Here is a 24,037-nt window from a genome sequence, read left to right on the forward strand (position 1 = left end):
TGTTATAGTCAATTATATAGGCAGTTGAAAAAATAAGGAAAAGAAAGTTCTTATTCAGATTTCTAATCATACTCGCTTACCTTATGCTGTCTGACTACTGTGGGGCCTAAAACCTTACAGTTTTCTTTTGGCAAAACTGTGGCATTTGCTTTTAAGTTCAGTTGCTGTTGATCTAAAGGTGAGCCAAAGCTGGGAAAATCATCGTTTTTCCCTCAAATTTTTCTTAGTTTAACCTAAAATATAATTTCTGTTTCTTCTCTGATCTCAAGACATGACCAATAGTACCATAGTACTAGTAGTTCCCCTAGTAATGAAAAATACCTTTAAAATATCAACTTCCCTGGTGGGAAGCTGGACATTTCTGGTGGCTAAGACAGTAAAGAATCTGCCTACCTTTCAGGAAACCTGGGTTTGATCCCTGGGTGGGGAAAATCCCCTGGAGAAAGGCCTGGCAACCCACTCTAGTATTCTTGCCTGGGAAATCCCATGGGCAGAGGAGCCTGGTGGGCTACAGTCCATGGGGTTTCAAGAATCAGACACGAATGAGTGAATAAAATACCAACAGTCTTCACTAACTGAAGAGCAGATAGTCCTTCTCTGGAGCACTAGAGACCTCAGTGTTATCCTAAGCATGTGATCTTTACATGGAAACCTTTAGATTTTTTCTGGGTCATTCTTCTCCAGCTGAGTATGCTTTGGAAATATAAAGCTGGAAATAAGCATGGTTATCTTAGAAAACATTGGTTTTATTCAAAGATTTATGAAAAGGGCTAGTAATTTAACTTGTAGGTAGCTGAAGCCATTTTTACTTCAAAAGAAGCATTGATATATTAAGGAGAAGAATACAAAATTTGCAAGCATTTTTAAAGGTTATACTGGGATTTTAAATATTTCAAATTTTAGATGGCACCTTTGTGTTGTGCCTGCAGGTTCCCTGAAGGCTGTATTAAATTTTCTAGGCCATGAACTCAATGGAAAACTTAACAGGATTATCTCAGGTGCTTCTTGATTAAAAAGTAATAATAATCTGGCTATTTGCATCTTGCATTCTTTATCCTAGTTTTTTTTTTTTTTTTTAAGTAGCAAAACATTTTAATCCATTTGTTCTAAAAATAACAGAGACATTTTATATCGGGTGTAACCTACTCAAAAAGTCTTCTGCAGTTGAGAGAGTCAGACTGCAGATTACAGAACCAAACATTCAAGTTCAAGGTGCAGTTTGGGACAAGACCATCATGGGGGAGGTTTTCCTCCTTTCTGCTCATAAACCTAAGTTGTTAGCTTAAAAATAAAATCTCGGACAGAAGGAGAAAGCTTTCTCTCTATATAGCCTCTTTATTTAACATCTGTGTGTAATGTTTGAATGCAAAACAGATAATTAGAAAACCAACCTCCTAAGCAGGTATGAGGATCTGAGCTGGACTCCTGGGACTACAGACTGGTTTAGTTCTACTTCTACCAATACTGTGATGTGTGGTACTATGGTTCTTGTTTTAGTTACAAGAGGTATTAGGAATGAATGCCCACACACAATTAATAATAGCTTATCTAGCACATAACTCTGCAGTACAATACCAACAACAGGAGTATTTTAAAGCAGGGTGGGGAAGAAAGTAGACACTAATACAACTGAAGATTTCCTTTTTTCTTTCCCTTTTTTCTCAATGAGAATTCAGTTAAAAAATGAGGCTCCAGAATGCCCTTGCGGCCCTTTGGCCCGCAGTACTCCTGGGGAGCCTCACAGGCTTTGGTGATGTATCCTTCTCAGATGATGAAATCATAGATTTTCTGGGTTTTGTTCATGTCTGTCTTGATGAGTGCTCTCGCCTGGGCCAGTTTCAAGCCCCTTTGCTTGTGACATTTGTTCAATAGAGCAGATGTGTATTCTAAATAGGCTCCTGGGACCAACCTCACCATCTAACAGAGCTCCTTTTCTTTTTCACTCAACTTCTCTGTGCCAGGGAGGCCGCTGAGTTTCAAGGGCAGTACACTTCATCTACCTGAATTCGAAGTCATTTGAACAGAAGGACTCAAGTCAGAGTCAACGTCAGCCTGCGGGTGGAGCCACTGCTGGCAGGCGCTGCTGTCCTGATGCACTGGAGGACCTCGGAGCGCATTCTGTGTTTGAGGGGTTCCTCTTCTTGAGTCTTCTTGAGGTGATTGTAACTTCTGGCGCTACAAAAATTGATAACGCCTGCTGTCCTGTATTCCTGGAGCCTTTTGATTTCCCTTTGGAGTTCAAATTCCAATGCCTGGCTTTCAATGAACTTGTCAGGCCCCACCGGCCCCACTGTCCTTGCAAATCACCTCATTTTTTGCATAAAGATCTTGGACTTCCTTGGGGTATCATCGTTCCATTAACTGAAACTTCCTAAGGTTGATTAATTCGTGATCTCAATTTTTTTTCATCTTTGTCCTCCTTCATCCTGGAATGATAGATATCTACTACAGCCATCTTCAGAGCATGTAGAATGTCCCAGTCATCTTCGACAAAATCAATATCTCTCAAGTTCCACTTCGCATAATTGTCAAACTGCTGTATGAAATCTGCTTGAGCTGGCACGTATCCTGCCACGTCCTGAGAAAACAAGGAGTTAAAAGTAGGTCGGGGAGGGTCGTCTGCAGAGTGAAATGGAACGGCAGTGTCAGCAGTTTTTGCCTCCTCTGCTTGCTTCAGGTTCAGCAGGGTAGATGTGAAGAGAGGGTTATTGAAGAAATGGTTCATATAGTGCTTCTCACACTCCTCCTTGGTCTTGGCGCACATCTGATTGGTTATATCCTACCAATTTCCAAAGCCACATTCCATCACAGCTTGTAAAAGGGCCATTTCTTCTTGAAAATCCAGCTAGGGTCAAGAAGAGGAAAATCTACATTTCATAAGTATAATCACTTTGATGTTTCTTGTACTCAAATCCTCAAGTGAAACACGGTAAGCAGAGGAAATAAGGAAATTGCACACTTGATATAAAGCTCCATGAGGTAGGTGGAGCAACCTTGGCAAGGTGGCTTATCAGAGGGATCATTGCTAAAGGAACCCAAACTGTCCATTCCCCAGTTGGCAAAACCTGTTGCTTTGATCTTCTTTAATCTGAGCTGCTTCAAGGAGATTTCAGAACCTCACTGCTTCCCTCTCCTCCGCCCATCCTAGTTTTAAGTAGATAAAGAGCTCTCTGTTTCTTCTCTGACAATGTCAACATTTTCTTTGTTTTCTTCTAGTGGTATGACCAAAAGGCTAGTGTGGGAGAATCCTAGAGTCTGATTAGTTACTGTGGGCTACATGTGCAACTCAAGTAATTTTCCATTTCTAATTGGTAGCCCAGGAATTCACATTAAGAAAAACCCAACAGATGTTATAATTCCTCCCAGGGATCTAGTATACAAGTGCTTGCTAAGGATTTTAATGTTGTTTACTTTAAAGTTTCTTGTCTCTTTTCTTTGAGTACTCCAGCAATCTATTAAGAAACTATATTTAAGTATATTTACTTTATTTCTAAAATTTCCCAAAAACTATCTCCTAAATAGATCTTTGCATTAAAATTCTTATTTTTCTTCCATACTAGATTATAACCATGTGATTATAAGCCATAATTCCTCATTCTGATAAATTAGAGAAAAAAATTAAATAGTGTTACATTAAGCCCTGAAAAAGTTTTAAGTCTGAAAAGTGAAGTTAGAACATCTCATGTTATTAGGAGTATGTTTTATACACAGCAGGCTTCTCACGTGGAACCATGGTAAAGAATCAGCCTGCCAGTGCAGGAGATGAGGGTTGATCCCTAGGTCACAAATCCCACAGAGAAGGAGATGGCAACCCACTCCAGTATTCTTGCCTTGAAAATTCCCGTGGGAAAAGAAGCCTTCTGGGTTACAGTCCATGGGGTCGCAGAGTCAGACGTGACTTTTTTACTCTGAAACATGAGTTTTTTCACTCTCTTGTTTCACCCTCATCAAGAGGTAAGACCAGAAACTATAAAACTCTTAGAGGAAAATATAGACATAACACTTGATGACATAAATTGAAGCAAGATCCTCTCTTACCCACCTTCTAGAGTAATGGAAATAAAAACAAAAGTAAACAAGTGGGATCTGATTAAACTTAAAAGCTTTTGCACAGCAAAGGAATCTATAAGCAAGGTGACAAGACAACCCTCAGAATGGGAGAAAATAAGAGCAAATGAAACAACTGACAAAGGATTAATTTCCAAAATATACAAGCAACTCATACAACTCAATACCAGAAAAACAAACAACCCAAAAAAGTGTGAAAAAGACCTAAACAGACATTTCTCCAAAGAAGACATACAGATGGCTAACAAACACATGAAAAGATGCTTAACATTGGTCATTCCTAGAGAAATGCAAACCCAAACTGCAATGAGATATCACCTCACACCGGTCAGAATGGCCATCATCAAAAAATCTACAAACAGTAAATGCTGGAGAGGGTGTGGAGAAAAGGGAACTATACAGCACTATGGAAGATGGTATGGAGATTCCTTAAAAAAACTAGGAATAAAACCACCATATGACCCAGCAATCTCACTTCTAGTCATATAACCTGAGGAAGACAAAATTGAAAAGACACATGTATCCCATTGTTCATTGCAGCACTGTTTACAATAGCTAGAATATGGAAGCAACCTAGATGTCCATCGACAGATGAATGGGTAAAGAAGTTGTGGTACGTATACACAATAGAATATTACTCAGCCATAAAAAGGAATGCCTTGGAGTCAGTTCTAATGAGGTGGATGAACCCAGAACCTATTATACAGAGTGAAGTAAGCCAGAAAGAGAAAGATAAATACCATATTCTAATGCATATATATGGAGTCTAGAAAAATGGTACTGAAGAATTCACTGGAGGAACGGACATAAAGAATAGCATTGTGGACATGGGGAGAGGGAGGAGGGGCTGAGATGTACGGAAAGAGTAACATGGAAATTTACATTACCATATGCTAAACAGATAGCCAACTGGGAATTTGCTGAAGGACTAAGAAACTCAAACAGAGACTCTGTATCAACTAGAGGGGTGCAATGGGGAGGGAGATGGGAGGAAAGTTCAAAAGGGAGGGGATATATGTATATCTATGGCTGATTCAGGTTGAGGTTTGACACAAAACAAAATTCTGTAAAGCAATTATCCTTCAATTAAAAAATAAATTAAAAAAGAGGCTCTTTAGTTCCTCTTCACTTTGTGCCATTAAAGTGATATCATTTGCATATCTGAGGCTGTTGATATTTCTCCCAGAAATCTTGATTCTAGCTTGTGCTTCATCCAGCCTGGCATTTTTCATGATGTACTTACTCTGCATAGTAGTTAAATATGTAGGGTGATAATACACAGCATTACCAGCATATACACAGCATCTGACAAAACTAAAATGAAAAATTACTTAAAATGTACTTTCTTGCAGTATCCAGTATATATGATTTGTGAAGAAAAAGTTAAAATTAAAAAAATAGGGAAATTGAGTCTGAGGATGCAACCAAGCTAATCTTACACTGACCAAATTTTAAAAGGTAAATATAGGCTTAAACAAAATCAGACAGCAGTAGAGGTGTAGCTTCTTTATTTGTATATAAAGGTGGATTTTTCAAAATGCAAAGTGGCATATGGAAACATAGTTTCTATATTGGATAATCATTTCACTGAGACCTTATATTCATTTGCCATTTGGTATCCAGTATCAACTCCTAAAAATTTAGGAGGGTTGTTTGTTCATAGGCTTGAATGAATAGCCAATTATCTTTGATGAAAAAAATTCAGTGTTCATGAGTGGATTAACACACTGGTGAAAAGTTCTTCAAAGTTTTTGTTGTTCAGTCACTAATTCTTGTCTCACCCTTTACCCATGAATGGCAGCACAGCAGGCTTCCCTGTCCTTCACTCTCTCCCTGAGTTTGCTCAAGCTCATGTCCATTGAGTTGGTGATGTCATCCAAAAGCTCATTCTGTCATCCCCTTCTCCCCCTGCCCTCAATCTTTCCCAGCATCAGGGTCTTTTCCAATGAGCCAGCTCTTTGCATCAAGTGGCCAAGGTATTGGAGCTTCAGCTTCAGCATCAGCCCTTCCAATGAATATTCAGATTTGTTCAGTTGCTAAGTTGTGTCTGACTCTTTGTGACCCCATGGACTGCAGCATGCCAGGCCTCCCTGTCCCTCACTATCTCCCGGAGTTTGCCCAAGTTCATGTCCATTGAATTGGTGATGCTATCCAACATTAGGGTTGATTTCCTTTAAAAGTTAATCTTCCAATATTTGTGAACCATTTTCCTTAAATTATCTTTTCTTTGGTTTAGTTTCTAGTCCTTATATGTGCATGTCATATTTTCTTAATTGACACATATTTATCTATGTGTTATTTAATTAACAGCTTCCAGTATTTAATCTCCATTGGTATGCTTTCTCTGGGCCTAATTGTTTAGACTTGGCTCACTTAATCAGAAAAATTGTCATTATTTTCTTCAAATTGTTGTGAGATTTAGGATTATTTTTGTAAGATGCTAACCAAGAAGTTGTTTTGATCCAGGAGTTCAAATAACTACTCAGTTGATAAGTCATGGATTAATGAGCTTTCCATACCCTTTCTTGCATATGTGCGTGTGTAATCGCTTAGTTGTGTTCAACTCTCTGTGACCCTATGTACTGTAGCCCACCAGGCTTCTCTGTCCAGGGGATTTCCAGGCAAGAATACTGGAGTGGATTGCCATTTCCTCCTCCAGGGGATCGTCCCAACCCAGGGATTGAACTCACATCTCCTGTGTTTCCTAAATTGTTAGGCGGAATTTTTACCACTGAACCACCTGGAAAGCCGATCCTTTTCTTAACAACTCTTTAAAAATTGTGATATAATTGACATGTAACATTGTTAGCTTCAGATGTATGCAATAATGATTCCATATTTGTATATATTGTGGGGTGATCACCACAATAAGTCAAGCTAACACAATTTAAACATCTTTTAAGGATTCATACTGCCTCTAGGAAAATATTGTGACTCTTTGGTAGAATGTACTCTTCTTATCAGATCCCCAGTTTGCATGACTTTCCAGACTTATCTCTCACTCTTTCTATCTCATGCTCAGGGGCCTAGTCACCTAGAGTGTGCTGTTTCCTAACCCTTTTATTCTATTTCAGGCTTCCACAGTGATGCCCATCCCTTCCCTCTGCCAATGTCTTTCCTGTTCATGTATATATTTTTAAGTCCCTCTATAGGCATCACTCCCTGTGGAAGTCTTCACTTCACATCTGTAGGTAGAATTATTTTCTTCCGCTTTTATGCTTTCAGGTGTCTTGCTACCTACTGCTAGTGTGCTTGCGTGCTGAGTCATGTCTGACTCTTTGTGACCCTGTAGACTGTAGACCGCCAGTCTCCTCTGTCCATAGGATTTTCCAGGCAAGAATACCAGAGTGGGTTGCCATTACCTCCTCCACTGCTAGTACTATATTCATTACAAATTGCAATAGTTATTATATTTGCATATCTTTAATTAGACTACTGGACTATGAAGTCAGGAACTTTGTTTACCTCAGTACCTCTGTTAGCAAATATATCCACAAAGTATTCAGTAATTTTTATATCTGCTTCATTTATTTAATCATCTATAACTTTTTCTGTGTATACATATGTATATTTATTTTTGGATTAAATTCAATAAGTAAGTTGCAGATATCATTACACTTTACCTACAAATACTTCAATTGGTATTTCCTAAAAATAGACTTCCCTCTAAAAAGCATAATATCATATTACACCTAATAAAAGCACATAATTTCCTAATATCATTTAACATCCAGTCCATAATAAAATTTTGCTCAATTCTTCCAAAATTGACTTGAGAGTTTTTCTTCAACCAGTTTATTACTTAATTTTTGATCAGATGAATGAATCCTGAAACCAAATACTAGCACAGTTTGAATGTTTTTGTAGGAAGAGAAATATGGAATGTGTATTTGATATTTGAAATTCTGTTTTTTGAAATGTCAGATTAAAGCTGATAGTTATGGTAATTGGCATGAAGCATGAAGGATTTAGATTATAATGGAAAGAGCTTAGTTAAAATGGAGCAATATAGCTGCATTGGCACTTACTGCAGCAGTAGAAAAGCCTTTGAAAGCAGCTTTAGAATGGCAGGAATCAACGCTGGTGTAAGGCATCCGCTGCTATTGCGAAGACATGAGGGAAGTGGAAGGTCATCACTTACAGACATTAACTAGCTGTCATTCTTATTTAATGCTGCACCATAAAATTTCTTGGTTGTGTATAAATTGTGGCAGTACATTGCAAATTCTCAGGTCATTTTCCGTGGTTAGCCCACTTAAACTTGCTTACTGCAGTCCTACATTCTAGATCATTGTCATCTACTGATGACTGAAGAAAAATTGCTAAGAGATCCATGCATAAAGTGCTGTGTAGCTTTTAGGGGAAGCTTCAGTCTTGTTCCCAGAATTTTCCATTCTAGCCCCTCTACAGCCTTTGCTATCATCAGCAGATGCTCTTTGTAATTTTTCCTTTGTTATTTTTCCTACTGCTCTGAGTCAAGGTGGAAATTGCTATCACATGGTAACCCTGCTAGAGGAAAGTACCTCATTAGCAATATTTTCCACAGACACCAAGGTAGAATAAAGGGGAATAAGAACACTATAGTACCAAAAGATCAGTAGCAAAACTGCATGATTTAAAAAATAAGAGTTCAGGATGTGGAAGCATTAACCTTGGGGTGATGACTTTGGAAAAATCACCTCAGTTCTGTACCCTTCAGTTTCCTCATCTATAAAATTGAAATAAAACACTTGTATCTCCCAAATGCTTACAAGAAAGAAATCAAATTAGGACTCTCTGAGTATTCTGTGAGTTAAAATAGCTTCTAATATATATAAAAATATTATTGATTTATTCCTAGGAACTTAGAGTCTTTTTACATCTTATCTATTATAGTGCTGAGGCATAAAAAGGCATCTAGATCCTTTCCTTTAAAAATATTTACATGAACCAAGATAAGCAGCATCAGCAATTTTATTTTGGAAACTCTTTACAGGAGTTAAATAAGTGATGACATTTCTCCATGTATTTTCTTGAATCATGGGCCTTGGGTATTCTAAAGTATCAGAAAGGGCATTTGTTTTATTTTTAGCTGTCAGAGTATTGTGCTCAATGAAAATCCATCTGTTTCAAACCAAAGCACATATTTGAAGCTGTTGGGGGAGAGGGCCTGCAACATTGCTTTTATTTTTATCCTGTGTGTTCAAATCTCTACTGAGAAGACCTCATAGGTAGCATTTCCTTGGATGTTTTCACAGAATGCAGGATTGTTTATTCATTTCTGTAATGGATTGGCTACTTACTGTTCTCCACTACGAGCAGCATGAGTTCCAGAAAGAGAACCATTATACAGCATTCTAAACTCCAAACCTGAATAAAACCCAATGTTATTAATTCAAAACACAGTTAAGGGCCTTCTGTAGGAGGAGAATTGGGAGAGGTGATATGAAAAAACTGTAAGATGGAGAAGACACAGGCCCTGCCCTCAGGGAGTTTATAGTTTGAAGGGAAAGATCAGATAAATAGATAAATGTAAAACATCAACTATGGTGAGAGCTATATAAAGATAGTTTAAATGAAGTCCTTGCAAGGAGGAATTCTCAAAATTTTTATTTACAACATAGAAGAATACTCTTTAGCTAGCTCTGTCCTCCCCTTGCTGTCCTTCTAATATCGATTCTTTTGAAGAGTCATGCTCTACAGAGAAAACCTGTCTCCTTTCCCCAACTAGATGCTCAAATCATTTGTGCTAGATTTTGGCATAGGAGATAAAGTGGAGGTATAATGAAATGATTGCTGCACCAATTTACTTAAGAAAACTAAAGTTAACCTTACTGGAGAGAAATTCTGAGATTCGCTGTTTGTACTTTCTGAAATCTAAATATATTGATTTTATTTTTGGAGCATGCTGCTGCTGCTGCTAAGTCGCTTCAGTCGTGTCCGACTCTGTGCGACCCCATAGATGGCAGCCCACCAGGCTCCCCCATCCCTGGGATTCTTCAGGCAAGAACACTGGAGTGGGTTGCCATTTCCTTCTCCGATGCATGAAAATGAAAAGTGAAAGTGAAGTCGCTCAGTCGTGTCCGACTCCTAGCAACCCCATGGACTGCAGTTTTTGGTGCATATCTACCATCTTATTATGTATTTAACTTCTGGCTGCACCGAGTCTTGGTTGCTATGTGCAGTCTTTCCCTAGTTGCAGTGGGCAGGGGGCTACTGTCTAGTTAAAGTGGGTGGGCTTCTCCCTGCAGTGGCTTCACTTGCTGCCAACATGGGCTTTAGGGTGCTTGAACTTGGGTAGTTGTGGCTTATGGGCTCCAGTGTGTGGTGCATGGGTTTAGTTGCTGGGCAACATGTCGAATCTTCCCAGGCCAGGTATCAAACCCATGTCCCCTGCATTGGCAGGCAGATTATCAACCACTGGATCATCAGGGAAGTCTCCTGAGATGCAAATTTAGAACAGCATGACTGAAGTGGAGATTTCATGAAGATCCCAAACTAAAATCACTTGGGAGAAAGTTCGGACTAGTGTTTATGCCCGGCACAAGTTAAAAAAATTCTTTTTAACATTTCAATAGTTTAATATTTCATGAAGTGGGCAGTATTCATTCCCAAGGACCCAGAGAACTGCAAAATAGGGCAGAAAGCAGGAACCTTTTTTATAGGGCAAAGAATAAGAAGCAAGGATAAGAAAAATAAACAATGGATTAAGCATGGGGAAGCAAGTATAGAGCCATGGGTTGGCTTGGTATTTGGGATTGGCTGACTGGATATACTGCATTTCTGATAAAATGGCTTTATAGGGATATCAAAGTTACATAAGTTCTGGTGCTGACATGGCACCAAAGATATGCCAAGATGGCGTGGCTCCATCTTGGACATAGAAATTTATTTCAACTCTGTGAAACTTAGAGTGAGATAGAATGGGAAAGACTAGAGATCGCTTCAAAAATATCAGAGATACCAAGGGAATATTTTGTGCAATGATGGGCACAATAAAGGACAGAAATGGTATAGATCTAACAGAAGCAGAAGAGATTAAGAGGAGGTGGCAAGAATACACAGAACTATACAAAAAGATCTTCACGACCCAGATAACCATGATAGTGTGATCACTCACCTAGAGCCAGACATCCTGGAATGCGAAATCAAGTGGGCCTAAGGAAGCATCACTACGAACAAAGCTAGTGAAGGTGATGGAATTCCAGTTGAGCTATTTCAAATCCTAAAAGATGATGCTGTGAAAGTGTTGCACTCAATATGCCAGCAAATTTGGAAAACTCAGAGTGGCTACAGGACTGGAAAAGGTCAGTTTTCATTCCAATCCCAAAGAAAGGCAATGCCAAAGAATGCTCAAACTACTGCACAATTGCACTCATCTCACACGCTAGTAAAGTAATGCTCAAAATTCTCCAAGCCAGGCTTCAACAGTACATGAACTGTGAAATTCCAGATATTCAAGCTGGATTTAGTAAAGGCAGAGGAACCAGAGATCAAATTGCCAGCATCTGTTGGATCATTGAAAAAGAAATAGAATACAAAAAAAACATCCACTTCTGCTTTATTGATTCTGCAAAAGTCTTTGACTGCATTGATAACAACAAACTGTGGAAAATTCTTCAAGAGATGGGAATACCAGACCACCTTACCTGCCTCCTGAGAAATCTGTATTCAGATCAAGAAGCAAGAGTTAGAACTGGACATGAAACAATGGACTGGTTCCAAATTGGGAAAGGAGTATGTCAAGGCTGTATATTGTCACTCTGCTTATTTAATTTAAATGCAGAGTACATCATGCGAAATGCCTGGCTGGATGAAGCACAAGCTAGAGTCAAGATTACCAGGAGAAATATCAATAACCAGATGACACCACTGTTATGGCAGAAAGCAAAGAAGAACTAAAGAGCCTCTTGATGAAAGTGAAAGAGGAGAGTGAAAAAGTTGTCTTAAAATTCAACATGCAAAAAACGAAGATCATGGCATTCAGTCTCATCACTTCGTGGCAAATAGTTGGGGAAACAAAACAGCGGTAGATTTTGTATTTTGGGGCTCCAGAATCACTCTAGATGATGACTGCAGCCATGAAATTAAATGATGCTTGCTTCTTGGAAGAAAAGTTATGACCAACCGAGATAGCATATTAAAAAGCAGAGACATTACTTTGCCTGCAAAGGTCCGTCTAGTCAAAGCAATGGTTTTTCCAGTAGTCATTTATGGATGTGAGAGTTGGACTATAAAGAAAGCTGAGCACCGAAGAATTGATGCTTCTGAACTGTGGTATTGGAGAAGACTCTTGAGAGTCCCTTGGACTGCAAGGAGATCCAACCAGTCCATCCTAAAGGATATCAGTCCTGACTATTCATTGGAAGGACTGGTGTTGAAGTTGAAACTCCAGTACTCTGGCCACCTAATATGAATTGACTCCTTGGAAAAGACCCTGATGCTAGGACAGATTTAAGGCAGGAGGAGAAGGGGATAGCAGAGAATGATGGTTGGATGGCATCACTGACTCAATGGACATGAGTTTGGGTAAGTGGAGTTTGTGGTGGACACGGAGGCCTGGTGTGCTGCAGTCTATGGATTTCAAGGAGTCGGACTCGACTGAGCGACTGAACTGAATTGACTGAAACTTAACCTTTTAAAGTGCACAATTCACATTTTTTAGTATATTTTTAAGATTGGAGAACCATCACAGCCCTTTAAAAAGATCCATGGAAGCTGAGTTTGGCAAAGTATATGAGCGATGCTATAAGTTTGTTCAAGCCAGAATCTCTGACCCGTCATGGAGTTTCAGTTACCAGTGACTGAATGGTAAACCAGTCATATGCGTGTAAACCAGGTGCACTGTGAGCAGAGTGCAAGAGGGAATCTCACAACTGGGTCTGGCAGGAAGAGAGCCTCCAACAGAGACAACCAATATGTTTCAGAATAATGTTTAGGACCAACTTTCAACAGCAATTCTTTGTGGAAACAAGGAAAATGGAAGTGGGTTGATTATACCTGTTTGCTAAAGACACATCAGATTTATATGTGTTGTCCTGTCATGATTATTAATAGTACGGTCTTTTGTTCCCCAAAGTAGTTTAGATGATTAATCATATGATCACTATCATTAGACTCCCTAGTTCTCTCTTTTGGAGATGCTTTCTCTCTGGTACCCTTCCCAGCCTCCTCTTCAGTCCCCGGATTCCAGTTTCTGTCTCCAAAGCTCAGTGAGACCATCACTCTGTTGTCCATCACTGAGCGTAGAGCACCACTAGCCATGGACCACACTGTGGGGCTCACTTCATTTTTTATCTCTTTGCTACCTGTTGCCCGATATCTGAAAATCTGTATCCACTATAGTTTTAGTTTGTTATTAGTTCTATTCCATCTTGACATTATGTGTGTGAGGTTTCTCTATGTCATTGCATATGGCAGTAGTTCATTCTTTTTCTTTGTTTTTTTAGAATGCCTTGAATAAATAATAAGCAACAATGCATTTATTTAACTTTTGATCGATATTTTGGTTATCCCAGCTTTTGTACATATCTTTTGATGGACATGTATTTATTTCAGTTGGATGTATGTCTTTATGATTGAGTTTTTGAGATATATGTGTTGATTTTTGAAAATATTTAAGTAGTTTTCTGAAGTGGTTTTACCATTTTACCTTCTGCTATCAAACATTTCAGTTACTCAAATTTTCATCAGCACGTGGTATTGTCAGTCTTTTAAATTTTAGCCATTTTGGTGAGATGTTGATATTTCACGATTTTTAATGCTGAACACTTTATTGTTTATTTCACATCCAATATTTTTAAATTAAAATAATATTTAAACCTCTATGATTTATAAATGTATCTTTAGATAAACATAAAATCTACTGTAAAGTTTGAGAACTATTTCACAACCAGTTTCTTTATATGTAAATAAAATTTTAAAAATAAAAATATTTTATTTATTATATGTATTCTACTAAATGGTGGCATTAAGAATACACCATTTATTAAATAATTAATAATTTTTAAGTTCTTTAAGTTTGCCTTAAATACTTTCACTATACTTTAAATTGATACATGGTATTTTTTAGATTTTTTTTAGTCTTTCTGGACATTAAATTATCACATTTTAAAATGTTGTGCTTACTAAATTCTTCAAATGAGGAGCAGAATTTGCTGGTGAATGCTTTTCAATGAGTCATATGTTGTGTACCTGACACTGTAAATCCAGCACTGTACACATCTATGAATAAGGCATGGTGCATTTTTCAAGTGTGTTCTTGAAGTCATCTTTTGATGAATACAGCAGTGGTCACAAACAACCACTTCCCAAATGTTTTCCAAAGAACATCTTATTTAAGATGATAACTTGGAAAAAAAAGCAAAACATAAAAAAAAAAAAACAAACCCAGACAGGTTTGTCATCAAATAATCTGAGGAAACTATTCCTATAAAATAAGATAGAATGTAATAAGAAATGCCAACTCCTATGGATTTCCGAAAAAAGAAGAGCCCATGTTTATTTCAGGGGATCAGACCAGTTGGTGTATACATAATATAATGTAATAATTAGAAATTGATCTAATTTTAGAATCCTAGACTGGGGCTTACAAACTCATTTATGATTGAACATGTCTGGTGGGAAATTGGGCTCTTGGCATTCTTTGGCCCTTCAGTTAATTTATTGTATCTACAGTATTTATTAGTACTGCCTAGATAATTTTTGTAAATTCATTTATTATCAGTCTGGTAGATTGTCTATCTCTTGACCTTTCCATTTTGTAGTTTTATGCTAAAATAAAATAATACTGTCAAAGTAACATGGAACTCTTTATAGTCCATTTATATTACTGTATATATTTGATTTTTATTCAGTATTGAAAGTATCTTTTCAGTTTAAATAGATTCTTATTTTAATTTCTCTAGACCAAATGATTTTATGAAATTTAAAAAATTGTGCCTGTATATTTTAAAAGAGCTTCAATAAATAAAATTAATTGTTGTATTATTATAAAGTTGACATTTTCAACATATACCTGAAAATTAAAATGGACATGATTAGTTCTCAGGACGTGGGATTTACCAGGAAATTTTAATGGCTAAGATATTTTAATGAATCACTTCCTAAGGCTTCCTTTTAAAAGCTGAATTCAGTTTATATGACTACTCCTCCTAAAAGCTGTCTAGTAAATAGTGGATATTTACTATATTTTAGGAGTTGGTTAAATATCTCTTACTATTTTGGATTATTCTTTTCAATTTATATTACTTAGCCATTTTTAAATTTTACAAGATGCTCTTACATGTTGTATATTTTAAACACTGGATTTTCTAGAACCTTAATACAATTCTGTGATTGGAGGGACAGAAATAGCTTTTTGTATGTACTGTGAGTGGGGTTGACTCACACCAGTAATTGATTTACCAAAGTCTGCAAAGTCAGTTAGTGTCAGTGATTACTATAACCTTGATATCTGGCCTCTACGTCAATTAGGTACTATGCCAGATTAAATGCTTAGGGTTTTTTTATGAATACTTAATAGAAGCAATATTCAAATAAACATCTTATTCAAGAGAAGCTTAGTGACTTCTTGAAAACTGAATTTGGTTGTAAATGATTTTAGTTTAAAAGCCCATTGGGGATTAATTCATAGCAAAGCTGTTTTCCCAGTGCATACATTTTGCAGTAAATTCACAAGCTCAGTATACTAAAAATGTGCTTATTTTCCAATCTGCTTTTATTTAATTAGCGGTATGGTTTTAATTACTTCTCAGCAAAGAATTTCACTTCTCACCATTAAAATCTCAAAAAAGTTTGAAATAAAATGAGACTAGAAAGACTCATTTCTTAACTTGGGCATGAACAACAGCCTCATTCTTTAATCTCATCGCACTTGTTCTTGAGCCAGTGACATCTACTACTATAGCAATGACTCTACGATTTCATCATGTTCTTTGTTAGATATAGAGATTCCAATCTGAAGCGGGGACGGTCTCAGTCTTCTTCATGGCCTGCGTCTTTTCTGTCCTCATCTGTGCTTTATTTGGCTGTTTACTCTAGATCTTTCCTTTGTCTTTTTCTTTTCTCTAATACCCCTTCCCCCAAACAGAGAACATTTTTCTCAGGGTTGCCTACAGATTTCCAGGTAGATTTGTTACTGAATCTAAGCTCTTATTACTTACCACACTACAGGCCAATTAATCAATCAAGAGACAAGTTGTTGGGTCAAGGAATGGCGAATTTATTTGGAAAGCAGCAGACTTAGAAGATGGTGGGCTAGTGTCCCAAGGAATCACGTTACCCGAATTAGATTAGTCACTAATAACTATTATTTGAATTTCAGTGTTTTATAAAAAAAAGGTTCTATCCCATGTCAAAGTTAATTTTTGAAGTAAATGTTTAAATCTAGAAAGCTTTAGATTTACATAAAATATTCAGTTAGTACAGAGTTGCTGCATACCCCATATGCAGTATCTTCTATTATTAATATCTTTCATTAGTATTGTGTATTTGTCATACAATTAATGAACCAATATGAACACATTATCATTAACTAATGATCATGTATAAAACTACTCTAAACATTTGCTGTAGATTTCTATGTGCATGTACATGGGTAAGTCATTTGGGTGAATATCTAAGGATGGAATTTTGTCATCCTATGATAAGACCACTTTTAGTTTTGTAAGAAACTCCCAAACTGCCATCCAGAGTGGTTGTACCATTTGCGTTTCCATAAGCAATGAAGGAGAGTTTCTGTTGATGCATATCCTTGCCAGCAGTTGAATTTGTCTGGTTTTGGAATTTAGCCATTTAAATAAATGTGTGATAGTATCTCATTGTTGCTTTAAGTTTAATTTCCTTAATGAGAAAAGTTGTGGAACATCTTTTCATATGCCTATTTGCCATTTGTTTATCTTCTTTGGTGAGATACCTCTTTAGATCTTTTGCTTAATTTTAACCATGTTGTTTATTTTCTTATTGCTGAGTTTTAAGAGATCTTCACAAGTTTTAGATAGGTCCTTTGTCACATATCATTTGCAAATATTGCCTCCTAGTCCATAATTTGTCCTGTCATTTCATTCTCTTAAGAATGGCTTTTGCAGAGCAGAAAGTTTAAATTTTAATTAAGTCTAACTTACCTTTTTTATTTCATGGATCATACTTTTGATATTATATCTGAAAACTCATCTCAAAACTCAAATTTACATAATGTTTCTCCTACATTTTCTTCTAGAAATTTTTTTAAATTTTATTTTATTTTTAAACTTTACATAACTGTATTAGTTTTGCCAAATATCAAAATGAATCTGCCACAGGTATACTTGTGTTCCCCATCCTGAACTCTCCTCCCTCCTCCCTCCCCATACCATCCCTCTGGGTCGTCCCAGTGCTCTAGCCCCAAGCATCCAGTATCGTGCCTAGAACCTGGACTGGCATCTCGTTTCATACATGATATTTTACATGTTTCAATGCCATTCTCCCAAATCTTTCCACCCTCTCCCTCTCCCACAGAGTCCATAAGACTGTTCTATACATCAGTGTCTCTTTTGCTGTCTCGTATACAGGGTTATTGTTACCATCTTTCTAAATTCCATATATATGCGTTAGTATACTGTATTGGTGTTTTTCCTTCTGGCTTACTTCACTCTGTATAATAGGCTCCAGTTTCATCCACCTCATTAGAACTGATTCAAATGAATTCTTTTTAATGGCTGAGTAATACTCCATTGTGTATATGTACCACTGCTTTCTTATCCATTCATCTGCTGATGGACATCTAGGTTGCTTCCATGTCCTGGCTATTATAAACAGTGCTGTGATGAACATTGGGGTACACGTGTCTCTTTCCCTTTTGGTTTCCTCAATGTGTATGCCCAGCAGTGGGATTGTTGGATCATAAGGCAGTTCTATTTCCAGTTTTTTAAGGAATCTCCACACTGTTCTCCATAGTGGCTGTACTAGTTTGCATTCCCACCAACAGTGTAAGAGGGTTCCCTTTTCTCCACACCCTCTCCAGCATTTATAATTTGTAGACTTTTGGATCGCAGCCATTCTGACTGGTGTGAAATGGTACCCCAGAAAATTACTAGAGCTAATCAATGACTATAGTAAAGTTGCAGGATATAAAATCAACACACAGAAATCCCTTGCATTCCTATACACTAATAATGAGAAAACAGAAAGAGAAATTAAGGAAACAATTCCATTCACCATTGCAACGGAAAGAATAAAATACTTAGGAATATATCTACCTAAAGAAACTAAAGACCTATATATAGAAAACTATAAAACACTGGTGAAAGAAATCAAAGAGGACACTAATAGATGGAGAAATATACCATGTTCATGGATTGGAAGAATCAATATAGTGAAAATGAGTATACTACCCAAAGCAATTTATAGATTCAATGCAATCCCTATCAAGCTACCAACAGTATTCTTCACAGAGCTAGAACAAATAATTTCACAATTTGTATGGAAATACAAAAAACCTCGAATAGCCAAAGCTATCTTGAGAAAGAAGAATGGAACTGGAGGAATCAACCTACCTGACTTCAGGCTCTACTACAAAGCCACAGTCATCAAGACAGTATGGTACTGGCACAAAGACAAAAATATAGATCCATGGAACAAAATAGAAAGCCCAGAGATAAATCCATGCACATATGGACACCTTATCTTTGACAAAGGAAGCAAGAATATACAATGGATTAAAGACAATCTCTTTAACAGGGGGTGCTGGGAAATCTGGTCAACCACTCGTAAAAGAATGAAACTAGAACACTTTCTAACACCATACACAAAAATAAACTCAAAATGGATTAAAGATCTCAACGTAAGACCAGAAACTATAAAACTCCTAGAGGAGAACATAGGCAAAACACTCTCTGACATACATCACAGCAGGATCCTCTATGACCCACCTCCCAGAATATTGGAAATAAAAGCAAAAATAAACAAATGGGACCTAATTAACCTTAAAAGCTTCTGCACATCAAAGGAAACTATTAGCAAAGTGAAAAGACAGCCTTCAGAATGGGAGAAAATAATAGCAAATGAAGCAACTGACAAACAACTAATCTCAAAAATATACAAGCAACTCCTACAGCTCAATTCCAGAAAAATAAATGACCCAATCAAAAAATGGGCCAAAGAACTAAATAGACATTTCTCCAAAGAAGACATACAGATGGCTAACAAACACATGAAAAGATGCTCAACATCACTTATTATTAGAAATTTTGTAATATTACATTTTATATTAGGTATGTTACCCACTCTAAGTGGTGTGTGTGTGTAAGATATGAGATCTCCATCTAGGTTCCTTTTTTTACTTTTTCATGTGGACATCGATTGTTTCAGCATCATTTATTGAAAAGATCATGCTTACTTCATTCATTCAATTGCTTTTGCACCTTTGTTAAAAAATCAGATGTTGATTTCTAGACTTTGCTCTCTTCATGTTTCAATTTCAAGAATACCTATGCCTACTTTATATATAACTGAAAACTGAGAAATGGGAAAATAAGATCATAAAGCACAAGGAGAAATCTCTGTTGGAATAAATCAAGAAACTTCAAATATTTTTATTCTAGGTATTTTCTTCTTAGCTTAATAAAAACTGTATACCTAAAGCATGTGTATTACTAAGCACATGAGTATCTCACATGAGGAAAACCTATTTTCTGTAGGAATCCTAGGGACTTGGCATTCCTAGTGAATGTACATCCGATTTCTTTAATTTTGATTGCATGTCTGCTTTATTTTCCTAGAAATCATATACTATTAGTTTAGGGTCTGTAGGATCTCCCCAACTAGTTACCACTCTCTTTTACTCCTTACTTCCTTTTCCTAATTAATTTTACAGGTTTTTTTTTGATAGCTATTTGGAAATTTGTCCATTTTGTTTCCTTTGTAAATATTTTCTAATGTATCCTCTGTGTATTGGTTGGTTTTGCTCAGAACTCCATTCTTTTCTCCCTTCCCATTTTACCCTATTTTATTTTACTTGGCTCAGCATTTTACTCTGGCATAAACTTCCACTTAGATACTGATAACTCTCAGTACTACCTTTTTATTTAGTTTTATTTCCTTGTGTCCACCTGTTTACAAAGATTCACTCTGAAGAGACAGCTTTGATTTACCATATTGAAAACAAAACTCATGTTTCTTCAAAACTTGTTTCTCTACCTGCTTATCCCATTTAGTTCTTGGTGTCAAAATTAAAAAAAAAAATTTTTTTTAGAAAACTTGGCATCATTCCTCCTTCTTACACCCAATATCTCATTGTTTTCCAAGACCATTTGTTAATATATCTTGACATGACTTGACCCTTTTTCCACTCTGATATCCACAGCTGCCACAAACACTCTACTCTCACACAACCTACTTATCTCTTCCTTGTGTTCTGTTAATCTTCAGATCCCCAGACAAAAGCATGGGGCTGAAGCAGAGTAGGTCATGCTATTTCATGTCCTCTTGCTTTCATATATAGATGTCCATTCCCATTGTGATCTTCCTGAAGAACTCAAAATTGTCTTTAAGCTCAATCAAATTTCTTCTGATCTTTCAGGGCAAAGTTTCATGGCTTTTCCTTTCACTAACTTGTGTAACCTTAAAGACTAGCTATTATTCTATCTGGCTGTGTTCAAGGGCATGCAGGAAACCAGGTACTTAGGACATATTTAAAAAGTGATTAATAAATGTGTAAACAAATAAAATATAGATAAAAATACTCATTCTTCCTGGGAAGAAAAGCATTTAGTATAGTCCTGATAATCTTTGCTGTATTCTGTCTTTTTAATCATTAAGGCACATGTTTTATGACATTTATCCTTATTTTTGATATACCATGTATACTTTTTGTGTATGCATGCTCAGTCACTCAGTCATGTCCAACTCTTTGTGACCCCATGGACTGTAGCCCTCCAGGCTCCTCTGTTCATGGGGATTCTCCAGGCAAGAATACTGGAGTAGGTTGTCATGCCCTCCTCCAGGGGATCTTCCTGACCCAGCGATTGAACCCGTGTCTCTTGCATCTCCTGCATTGGCAGGCAGATTCTTTACCACTGTGCCACCTGGAAAACCCATACAGTTGATCTTAATTAATAACAACCTTGTTGGTGGAATGAATAAAATAGAGCCCAGTGCCTTTTTCAGTCCCATATGTCTGGTTTAGTTTGTCTCAAACGATACACATCTATATGTATTTTTTTTTTTTTTGTACAACATGTAAGCACTGTAAGTATGCATGTAAAATTGGAGAATTTTCCTTTTTGTCATCATATAATTCACAATTTCCCTTTCAGGATAATGGTTTAGCTTGTATATTCTCTCTCTCTCTGTTTTGATCTAGCACATACATAGTACTAGCACAATAGCATGTATATGTGCATATTTGTATTTGTTTTATTAATATGTTTTCCTCATAATTTTCTTTCATTATCTTTAATTTACTGTATTTCTCAGAGATATTTAAATATTATATGAGCATTTTCTTTACATTCATCACTTGGTAGAAGGTTCTAATGTATTAATAAGATAGAATCTCCTCTATTAATGAATATTTAGATTGTTTCCAACTTTTTTACTTCAACAAACAATGCTACATTAAGCATCTGTTTTTATACTTTTGGAGATATTATTGATAGTGGAATTGTTCTATCAAAGGTTATGCATATTTGTTCTAATAAATATTATCAAATTGTTCTCCAAAGACAGAAAAAAAAAGCCTTACTAGCTCCTGATCTGTTGCAAGTAGAGGCTCTTATGCAGTTTTCTAATATGTGTCCTTGTGCTGTAGAAAACAGAGACAGAAACATATGTAGTTCAATTTGCATTTTCTTGATTTATTCAACAGCACTTTCTTGCAATTTTGGCTATTAGGATATTTTTGTGAGGGTTTCCTTGGTGGCTTATGTACCATAATCATAATATATTTTCTATTGGGTCATTTATTTTATATGCCATTTTATTTTACAATAGTTTTAAATTGTAAATAGTCAAATATTGCAACCATTTTCCACTTAGGCTTTCTGAATTACATTTAGAGATATCCACATAAAGGGAGAGATTAAGTCCTCTATAAAAATTTTAATTTGAATATAACCTTGTTCTTATAGGACTTGGTATTTTATCAGTTTTTAACTACTTCATTCTAACAAATTAATTTATGAGATAAATGAGAAATTATTATCATTCATAATTTACATATGTGGACTGTGACTGCAGCCATGGAATTAAAAGACGCAGTCTCCTTGGAAGACAAACTATGACAAACCTAGACAGCATATTCAAAAGCAGAGACACTTTGCCAACGAAAGTCTGTCTAGTCAAAGCTTTGGTTTTCCCAGTAGTCATGTATGGATGTGAGAGTTGGACTCTAAAGAAAGCTGAGCGGCAAAGAATTGATGCTTTTGAACTGTGGTGTTGGAGAAGACTCTTGAGAGTCCCGTGGACTGCAAAGAGATCCAACCAGTCAATCCTAAAGGAAACCAGTCCTGAATATTCATTGGAAGGACTGATGCTGAAGCTGAAACTCCAATACTTTGGCCACCTGATGCAAAGAACTGACTCATTTGAAAAGACACTGATACTGGGACAGATTTAAGGCAGGAGAAGGAGACAACAGAAGATGGGATGGTAGGATAGCATCACCAACTCAATGGACATGAGTTTGAACAAGATCCAGGAGTTGGTGATGGACAGGGAGGCCTGGCATGCTGCAGTTAATGGGGTCACAAAGAGTCGGACACGACTGAGCAATTGAACTGAATTGAACTGGTGGTCAGAGGGTAAAGAATCTACCTGCAATGCAGGAGACCTGGGTTCAATCCCTGGGTTGGGAAGATCCCCTGGAGAAAAGCATGGCAACTCACTCCAGTATTCATTCTTGCCTGGAGAATCCTCATGAACAGAGGAGACTGGTGGGCTACAGTCCATGAGGTCCAAAGAGTCAGACATGACTGAGTGACTAAGCACATACACATGAAGCAAACTTGTGTTTCTTATTCCTTTGAGTGAGAATTTTTAGAATCTTTATTGTCAGGTGCTGAGAAAATTGAAGTCTGAGAGACTGAAGTAGAGTTCTGGAATGAAACTAATTGATAAACCCAGTGGGGACAACCTTTGATATATACTGACCGTGGTCAAAGACTACACTTCAGTCAACAGGGGTAGAAGTTCAGGTCTGTTTTATCTCAAATTTAAATAACTAAATGGGCAAGGACTATTTTGGTCTTTCTTATTGCACCTGTGTATGTATCTAGGATTAACAACTTTTTGGTACATTTGCAACTTTACAGAATTAAACTTCATTAATTTTATTTCTGCAAACTTCTTAGAGATAATGTGTACTGCCTTTTAAGAAAAATGAAGTGGGTTGGCAGAATTTTGCAATTATTCTCATACTTGCATGTCCTTAGATGTAGGAACAGTAGTGGCTGTTTCAGGAGAATAAAATGTAGGTGGAATTTTTCATTTTCTAAGGGTCTGTGTTATGAAGTAATAGTCTTGGGTATTAGCATTTGAATATATACTTAAAATGCTACAATACTACTCCTTCTTTGGAACATGTCTGACTCATTTTGCTGGATTACTGATTCCATACTCCAAGATGAAATCAGGTGTTATAATGCACATGAAAGCATTTAGAAAAATATATTACATGCATTAAAAAGGCAGTATACATTACTGTTGATCTAACTTTGAATATATATATATATGTGTGTGTGTGTATATATATATATATATATATAGCTTCAAATATATAATTTGATGCATGGACAGAAAGTCCTAGGAGGGTTAGGTTTTTAAAAGAAATTGTTTTTTTGTTATTTTGTTTAAAAGAAATTGTTTATTTCTCTGGTGTATGATTTAAAATAGTTGGTTTCTCAACACAATTCAACATTTTTACCTATGCCATAAAAGCTTGCAATGTTGATAAATGCCCTATTATACTTGTGTGATAAAGAAATTCAAATAAAGAACTTCCATTGAAATATAC

At 36.6% G+C, this 24,037-nt stretch overlaps 1 long non-coding RNA gene and 1 pseudogene across 1 annotated transcript in view; one reads left to right on the forward strand and one right to left on the reverse strand.

The window, feature by feature from the left end:
* Nucleotides 1-24,037, forward strand: part of LOC133233613 (uncharacterized) — a 137,311-nt gene that overhangs the window by 46,210 nt on the left and 67,064 nt on the right. The gene's annotated exons all lie outside the window — the stretch shown is intronic.
* Nucleotides 1,748-3,140, reverse strand: LOC133233612 (transcriptional adapter 2-alpha-like; annotated as a pseudogene).

Source organism: Bos javanicus, chromosome 20 (assembly GCF_032452875.1).
Source record: "Bos javanicus breed banteng chromosome 20, ARS-OSU_banteng_1.0, whole genome shotgun sequence".
NCBI classification, from domain to species: Eukaryota; Metazoa; Chordata; class Mammalia; order Artiodactyla; family Bovidae; genus Bos; species Bos javanicus.